This window comes from Panthera pardus, unplaced genomic scaffold (genome assembly GCF_024362965.1).
Source record: "Panthera pardus isolate Hobbes unplaced genomic scaffold, ASM2436296v1 HiC_scaffold_2, whole genome shotgun sequence".
NCBI lineage: Eukaryota > Metazoa > Chordata > Mammalia > Carnivora > Felidae > Panthera > Panthera pardus.
The window spans coordinates 77,579,443-77,588,961 of NW_026526765.1; positions in this window are offsets into that span (position 1 = coordinate 77,579,443).

Genomic DNA, 9,519 nt, shown 5'->3' on the forward strand with positions numbered 1-9,519 from the left:
TCAAGCTCTTAGATTATTTGGGGAATATTCTTATTTTTCTTAAACATTTATTTTTATTTTTAAAAATTTTTATTTATTTATTTTGAGAGAGAGAGAGAGAGAGCAAGCAGGAGAGGGGAAGAGAGAAAAAGAGAGAATCCTTACCAGGCTCCGCACTGCCAGCACAGAGACAGATGGGAGGCTAGATCTTGCAAACCGTGAGATCATGACCTCAGCTGAAACCAAGAGTCTGACACTTAACAGACTGAGCCACCCAGGAGCCCCTGGGGAATACTCTTGTAAAAGTAATGTATATATGTAGCACTTGTCACAGCTATGTGTGACAGTAAATAAATAAAATTTATTATACTGCCACAAAGAAAAACTTACAAGTAGTGGAGACTACTAAATAAAATTATTAGCCATATTCCATGGCCCCATAATGTTCTTTCCATAAATGCCTTATCGTGGAAGTTGATCCTATACTCATTTTTTCCAGACCTATAAAAAGAGCGCAAAAATCTCTAACATATATACACTTAATTTTTTCTTCGTGCATTGTGATAACTATGCATGGTGCCAAAAATAATGCACAATATCAATGTTTAATACTAGAATCTCCTTTCCTCATAATACATTGAAGATATGTGAGCAGTGTATATCTTCTGATTACTATGACGTAATCTGGTTTTGGCCTAATATTTAGCTGCCATGGTGATGTGTTAAAAACAGTTTGGGGTGATAGCAACAAACAAATTTGAGATTTAAATGTTTTATTTATTTTTGAGAGAGAGAGAGAGAGAGAGAGAGAGACAGAATCCTAAGCAGGCTCCAGGCTCTGAGCTGTCAGCACAGAGCCCAACATGGGGCTCAAACTCGTGAATTACGAGATCATGACCTGAGCCGAAGTAGGATGCCACCCAGGAACCCCAAACAGATTTGAGATTTAGAAAACATAGTTGAAATTTTATTTTTATGAAGTGTTTTATAAGTTTAACAGTAATTGGATGTTGTTCAGACTAGAATGTTAACGTAGCATTTATTAGAATTAGATTTGAGTGCATTATCCTTTCATGTTATTAAAAGATGAAACATAATTCAGAAATTGGTCAAATAATAAAATTCCTTTTTTTTCCTTTAGTTTCTTTCCAAGTCTTGACACACTATCAAATGCTTTATGTGGGTATTTGAAAAATGATACAGCATTATCAACTTCTAAACACATCTTACCTCTGGGATTGTAAAGCAAACACACATACATATTTCAAGGTGCGTTGGCTATTTAGTTGAGTATATATATATTTTTTACTAGCCAGATATAAACTGATACCAAGCATCCCTGCTAGGGCATATATGTTTATCATACTGTTTCAGTACACGAGCTGTGGCACTTGGGACAACAGTCAGCAATTGTGCAATCTACAACAGAGTGGTCTCCAAAATTTTTACTCATGTATTACTATCATTAAATTCAGCATATACACACACATATACATAAACACACATATCAATTACCTATATCCAACACCATATCACTAGATAAATTATATGTATCTATCACTATATAAAATGGACATTGTAAATCATATATAAAATTAGGAATTAAAATTATTAAGCCATAAATGAAATAAAATTTTCTTGAATTTATTTAGTTTAATTATGGCAAAAAAATTTATAATCTGATTTTAATGGCTGTCAAAACTAAAAAAAATACTTTACAAAAATTAAAAATCCAAATGAAAGAAATGGACCCTAGGTTGTGCATACTTAATCACAGTCCTCATTTTTTAATTTCATACTTCAGTTTTGCAAACTTTTTTGTCAAAATCCAGTTAGTACTTTTTCTTGAAACTAAATTACAGGCCTTATAATCTAATTTGAAGGAAGTTAATTTAACATTTAACAATGAGTTAAAAAGCTACTGACCTTTATCCTTTGGAAATTTTTATACAAGTTGACATATTTTGTCTCAGTTTTTCTGTTTGAAGGTTGTAGAGATTTGCAATTATTACAAAGTATTTTCAAGAATAAAGTTGTTCAATAATCAAAATACATCCAAATGATTTTTTCCCCAAATCTCCCCTATATGTCTTGCTAAGTACAAGTAAACTCCCTGGGTATTACATGTAAAATAAACCTAAAACTTGTTTAGTCTGGCTGGGGGCCTCATAAATGAGAAACAACACAATAGAGCAGAAGTGGCTCTATAATTATCAAAGTAGACTTCATAGCAAAGAAAATAACCAGAGCCAGAGTGGGACATGATAATGCACCAAGAAGACATAGCAATCTAACTGTATGAGCTTTGAACAACAGAGATGCAAACTGTGTAAAGGAGAAATGATAGAATTGAAAAAAAAAATAGACAAATCCACAAGTACATTTGGAGGCTTAACCACCCTTTTCACAGTAAGTCATAGGATAATTAGATACAAAATCAACCAGGAGGGGCACCTGGCTCAGTCGGTTAAGCATTCGACTCTCAATTTTGGCTCAGGTCATGATCTCGCAGTTTGTGAATTTGAGCACCATGTCAGGCCATGTGCTGACAGTTGGAGCCTGCTTGGAATTCCCTCTCTCTCCCTCTGTCTCTTCCCCCTACCCTCAAAATAAATAAACTTAAAAAAAAGGAAAAAAAAAGAAAACCAACTAGGTATACGACTCATTAACACCATCAAACCAAGAAGATCTAATGGATGTTTAGGTGTTATATTCAAGTGATAAATCACTAAATTCTACTCCCGAAACCAATATTATACTATATGTTAACTAACTAGAATTTAAATAAAAAATTGAAAAAGAATAAAAGAAACTAATGGATGTTTGTAGAACATTCCAACCAACAAAAAAGAGTAAATTCTATTCAATTGCTTGTAGAACACATAACAAGATATATTCTGGACCATAGACCAAATGTCACTAAACTTTAAAGAACTGAAATCAAACATTATGTATTCTGCAAATACAGTGGAAAAATACTAGAAATCAGTATGAAAGATAAAATAAAAATTTCCAAACACTTAGAATCTGAACAACACACTTCTAAATAATCAAAGGGTCAAAAAGGAAGTCTCAAGGGGAATCAGAAAATACATGGAATGGAATGAAAATGAAAATTCAACATACCAAAACTGTGGGACACAGCTAAAACAATGCTGACAGGAAAAGTTACAACAGTCTATGCGTATAATAGAAAAGAGTAAAAATATCAAACCAATACCCTTAGATTCCACCTTCAAAAAAGGAAGAGCAAAATAAATACAAGGCAAGCAGAAAGAATGAAATAATAAAGGGCAGAAATAAGTGAAATTGAAAACTAGAAAAAAAAAGAAAACTGGAGAAAAATAGAGAAAATCTTTGAAACAAAAGTACTGGTTCTTTGAGAAGATCAATGAAATTGATCCAGCTCTCACAGCAGAACTGATGAGAGAAAAGGGGGCAGTGAGAGAATGAAGATGGGGGCAAATTTCCATTACCAAGAATGAAACAGGGATATTGCTGTAGACCCTGCAGAAATCAAAAGGCTATGAAGAATACTATTGTCTTAAATCAAGCAGCCCCGACAAAATAGCACAGAGTGGGTGGCTTATAAACAACAAATTATTTCTCACAGTTCTGAAATCTAGAAAGAGCCAGATCAAGTCACCAGAAGATTGTGGGAGTCAATTTCTGATTTGTAGACAGCCGTCTTTTCACTGTGGTCTCACGTTGTGACAGGGGTATGGATCTCTCTGGTATCTAATTTATAAGGTCACTAATTAGGCACTGCCCTCATGGCCTAATCACCTCCCAAAGGCCCCATTTCCTAACACCATCATCTTGCAGGTTAGGACTTCAATTTATGAATTTTGAGGAGATATGAACATTTAGACCATAGCAACTGTAAACACATAAATTTGACAACTTGGATGAAATGAACCAAGTGATTCAAAATGATGAACTACTAAAGTCCTATGTCAATATGAAATAGGTATTTTGAATATAGGCCTATAACTATTAAGGCCAAGTAGAGCAAGTGGTTGCTGAAAATTGAAATGTGAAATTCATATAGAGAGGCCACCTAGAGGGATTATTCAAACTTTAGCTGAGGAATACAGCCAACCGAAGACAGTATCAGAGGGAAGGACCAAGGAAATATGTATCATGATGGTGCTCAGTTTTGCCTTCCAGCTCCTGATGTTCCCCATTAGTCAAATCCAACAGAAAGTCAGAGAACAAGGGAAATCACTGATGAATATATGCATGTCTACCTTCCTGTGGCAGAAAACAATGAGATATTTAGTATACTCATTGGGAAATAGACAATAGGTGCTAGGAAGGGATAGTCCAACATATACTTCATTTTTGTGTCCTACTTTTTTTAGACTAGAGATACCACATTTATCTAGTTCACAAATGAATTTTAGGTCAAGAGAAAATATTGTTAGTCACCCCTTAGTGAATACTAATGTTTAATTATGAGGGTAAAGTTTAGTGCAACAATTAGATTGATTAGTTGTTTTGTCACACCATGTGATTGGATTTACCCCTCTATTGATGTTAGGTGTTGAGTTAAGTGAGAGCTGGCAGGCCGAATATAAGCTAGGCAAGTATATAACTTGAAAAAGTATTTAATGCAAAGTGTAAATACTTGTACCTGAGCTCTGAGGAAACCAGGAGCATATTGATTCACAGGAGAATGGCCTGGCCCGTAATACTGCAGAAAGATCTTTTAAGCAGTGAGAATTGCATATTGTAATTAAGGATCCTGATTGAACCTGTTGTTATTTTACAGCAACCAATCTGTAAAGTAGGTAGAGACATCTACTTTATATATGAAGAAACTGAGTCAACAGAAAGTCAGCCTTGTCCAAGGTCAAATATTGATTTACTTCTGGAGTCATGATTGAAAAGAACTGTCTGGACTTTCGAACCACCATTACCTCTTTCATATTATGTTAAATATCAGTAGATATGATGAGAATTATATGATTAACCTATGCCCTTGCTCAAATGATTATATTAATATACAATTTATGTTCAGTATAAATATTTTTTTTGGCTCAAATGAAAGATACTGGCCTAAATGATGACTCTGATTTTTGTAATAATTATCCCTTTATACTGGACATAATTTAGCTTATTGCTCAGCCTAATAAACAGACCATTGAATACTATATATAACTGAGTTAAAATAGATTGCTCTTTATCTAAATTTCATTGGCTAGCTTAATGGGCTTTATTAACAATGACAATTTGTAATAATAGTAAGGATAATGTTGTGTAACCTAATTCTTCACCATGAATATTTAACTGATACTTTAATTGGGTATTTTTATTTAATGATAAAAATAATTCAGGGTAAACATATAATTATAAATATGCAAATAACAAAAATTAAAAAACAGATGGTTTAAGTGCTTTCCTATAAAAAAGTATGTGATTGACTGGCCCTCTGAGGAAGTTTTACTTTAAAAAATATGCTTAACTATAGATACAGAAAAATGACAGAAAACATACATTGAAAGTGATAAGAGAATAATCTGCAGATACATGAAAATTTATGGAAAGAATGGGATAGGATGGGTAGTAGGAGGAAAAATCAATAGTTTCTCATTACTGATTCTGCCCAAGTTTGGGTGGGTGAAAAGGGGATGGGAGGTGAAAGATATTTCAATTAACAGTGAAAAAATTTTAAGGAACTTCATCTTTTTGCATGGTGGGTTATAAATAGTATAATTCAATCAATAAACTTTTATTAATTCTCTTAGCATGAAACATTTTAATAAAATAAAATAAAAATTAATAATATAAATAGTGTAAATTTCTTCTTTTTTTTAAGATTATTTATTTATTTTAAAAGACAGTGAGAGTGGGGGAAAGGCAGAGAGAGATGGAGAGAGAGAGAATCCCAAGCAGGCTCTGCACTGTCAGCGCAGAGCTCCACACGGGGCTCAAACTCATGAACCATGAGATTATGACCTGAGCCGAAATCATGAGTAAGAGGCTTAACTGACAGCCCCTCTGGCGCCCCAATAATGTAAATTTCTAAGGAAAGAATATCAAATTGAACAGAAACATCTCTTTTAATGATAGTAAAAAAATTTTTTCTCTTAAAGAAGTAGGGGAAAATTATTGTAGGATCTAGAATACCTTTTCCCACAGGCTCCAGATTAGATACTAAGAACACCACTAAAAATTTAAAATGTAATAGAATAAGTTATAAAATCTTAGTTTTATTTTAAAGTTATGATAATGGCATTGAAAAAAATTTTATGGTTAAGCAGAATAATTAGTATATAAAAAGTATTTATTAAATTTATTACATCCCTTTGTATTTCTTTTAAGTGTATCTTGATATATTATTTGTGTATGTTTGGTTATTCTTTTTTGATATTTTAATTACTTGCTAGCATTCCCATTTCAATATAATTTAAAATATTTGAAATTTATTCTGACAAATTATTTTTTATATGATGAGACATAACAGAATATATTAAAAAGGCTTGAGTATTAATTTAAGGGAAGCTTTTTGGTGATCCTCTTTATGCTTTTTCATTTAAACTACCCAATATATATGGAAATATATCTACCAAAGAAAGTCTCTTCTCAATTATCTATTCTCAACTATTATGAGAAAGCATTAAAATGTATATTATTTTATAGTTCAGTATGTCATCATTTTTTAGCTATTTATTGACGCTGAATTTTGTTGGCAGAATTGTTTTTTTATCCATTTTAAGTTCATTTTGTATCAGTAATTTGTAAGTAAAGAGAAACTAGAAAAATCACAGTTTTTATTATGCTTTTTCTTCTTAAGTTATATTATACATATGAGCAGAATATTTCAGATACTTTGTGAGAAACCACCAGGTTTCAAGCTGGGTTTTATGGATAGATTTAACATATTACTACACTTAAATGAGAAAAATACTACATCTTTATTTTCACCCACCTCTAACTGAAATTTAGCATTTCATTTAATTATAAACATAGACAAAAAACTTGATGGTGTTAGTATATCTGTGTCTTTCATGATTGTGACAGATACCTTGAAGTATTATTTATGACTATCATATATTCACAATTGTTCACCTAATTAGAGTCTTTCACTCTTCAGACTCATGTAAGGTCCAATACAGCTGTGAAGCTATCAGATAATTTTGTATCTAGATTATCTTCTTGTATTTCACGTTCTTACATTAAAGATCCAGACATCTTTCCTTTATTCAATATCTTCCTTTACTGATAGGTAGAAAGAGGTGGGTAATTGTTTCTGCATATCATTTTTTTCAAGCCTGGATAATGAGAATTACTCCTATTTGTAAGAAATTTTATAACATGTATTGCTGCTATTAATATAACTTATAGACTGGAAAAATTTGAATATGTCTAACTGTCTAATTCTTTTTTTAGTCAATACTCAATTAATTTGAGTTAATTTTTTGGCTTTATTGACATATGATTGGCAAATAATCATTGTATATATTTAAGGTGTACAACATGATGTTTTGATATACATATACATTGTGAAATGGTGCCCCCAGTCAAACTCATTTACCTATCCATCACCATCCATATTTACCTTCTGTTTGTGTGTGTTGGGAGGGAGGGTTTAAGAACTATAGTTAATAATGATGTATTCCAACTTGAAATTTTCTGGAAGAGAATATCTTGAGAAAATGCTTTGTGAATTTTATTTAAAGTAACTTAAAAAATTGCTAATACATTGTACCATCATATGAATTATTTGCCCTGCTGGAAGTTCTAATGGTTCCTTTTATTTTTTTAGCCCTTGGCTCCCCATTTTGTTCACCATCTGTTATGAAGTAAAGGATTTCCTACTCAACATAATATTCTAATAGTTGCCTTGTATTATAGTTTTGTGGAAATATTGTACATTTAAAAGTAAATTGGCAAAATAATCTGTAAAGGATATCAGATATTAAAATTATTGCTTATAGAAAAGCCTAGACACATGTTTCTCTGTCCAGTCCTACCATCCTAACACTATAATTTCATCTATACTGAGCCACATCTTTTGTTAGTGTTACATAGTTTTAGAAAGAATAATGTAACTGAATGGTGATCATCTGATCTAAATATCACCTAGCTGTATGCTTAACAACCTCAATTTTAAGAAAGCAAAAAGAATAAGAATTGCATTAGCATGATAAAAACTATTTTGGAATATATTAAAAGATGGATTGATGTTTTGAATGAATTAATAATTTTGAAGTCTTGATGTGATGTGGCTGATAGAATAAATAACAAAACATGAATGAATATGATGCAGGGATAAATGATGATATGTTGGGAATTTTAAAAGACACAAGGAAGTAACAAGATTTCTCCAAAGTCTGAGCTTTAGCAAACCTATAGCTTTGAGCTATAGGTTTTATTTGGTATGTTTAAAATATATTGAACTATATTTCTGATATAAAGGCTTGATATTTACTTAAGACAGCTCTTTTAAGAGTAAGAAGCATAGGGTTGACATCTAATAATCATCCATCAAATTCTAATGTGACTATCATTAAAACAGACTTACTTTTTGGCATATGTACGTTAATGATTCAATTAGTTTCAATTACCAAAGCCTGTCAGGCAACTAATCAAATATGTGGAAAGGACATTTTTATTTTACCCCTACCAATTTTGCATAGGAATCAGAGCTGAAAGGAAGAAATATAGTTTTTTCAGATCTTATGTAAGCAAAGTGATATAATGCATATATAAATACTAAAGGGAGTATAACTTTCTATCATTATTTGGTATACTTGATTATGCACTAATAGATTACTTACCATAATGCAAGACTAACGCTTTCAAAATATTGGCCAGAAATAAAAGACTATTGGTATAACGAAATAAGAGTTGGACCAGGAAGGAGAAGAATGCAGTTTCAGAATGCAGTTTGTTTAGCTGTGTAACAAAGACAAGTCCATTTAGAACAAGTCCACTTATGTCTCTGGACTTTGGTTTAACTCATAGAGAGAGAGAAAACAGAGAGACAGAGACAAGGATGGGAAAGATAATGTGTGGATGTGATATAATAAATGTGTTTTTTTTTTTTTTTTTTGTTTCGTTGGTTCGTTGGTTCAATGTGTTCTTAAAGAATCTGATGAAAATCTATAGGCTCTCTACCTAGACAAATATACCTATGTTGACACACATCTTTGCCTAAAATTTTAGAAGTTAAAGGATACCCAGAATATAATTTTCATGGTTTCCAAATTGAAAAGAAAAAAAAAAATCTCTGAACCAATCATTTCCAATTGGAAACTCATAGTTCTTCTTTGTCAAGTTCTAATGTAAATTTATTAATGACAATTACAGACAGCTTAAGTGAGATATGTCAGATCTAGGAAGGACCTGAGTCTATTCCATATGCAGCAGATTTTAATTACTGACTTTATCTATAATTATAATTCCATCACAGAACTAATAATACTGGAATTCTTCTCTCATAACCCAAAAATGGCATTTGAAGAAGTAAATTATAAAAAGTATGTAGATACTTTGGCTTCCATTAAAAAAAAATGTCAAAATTAAAAGTAC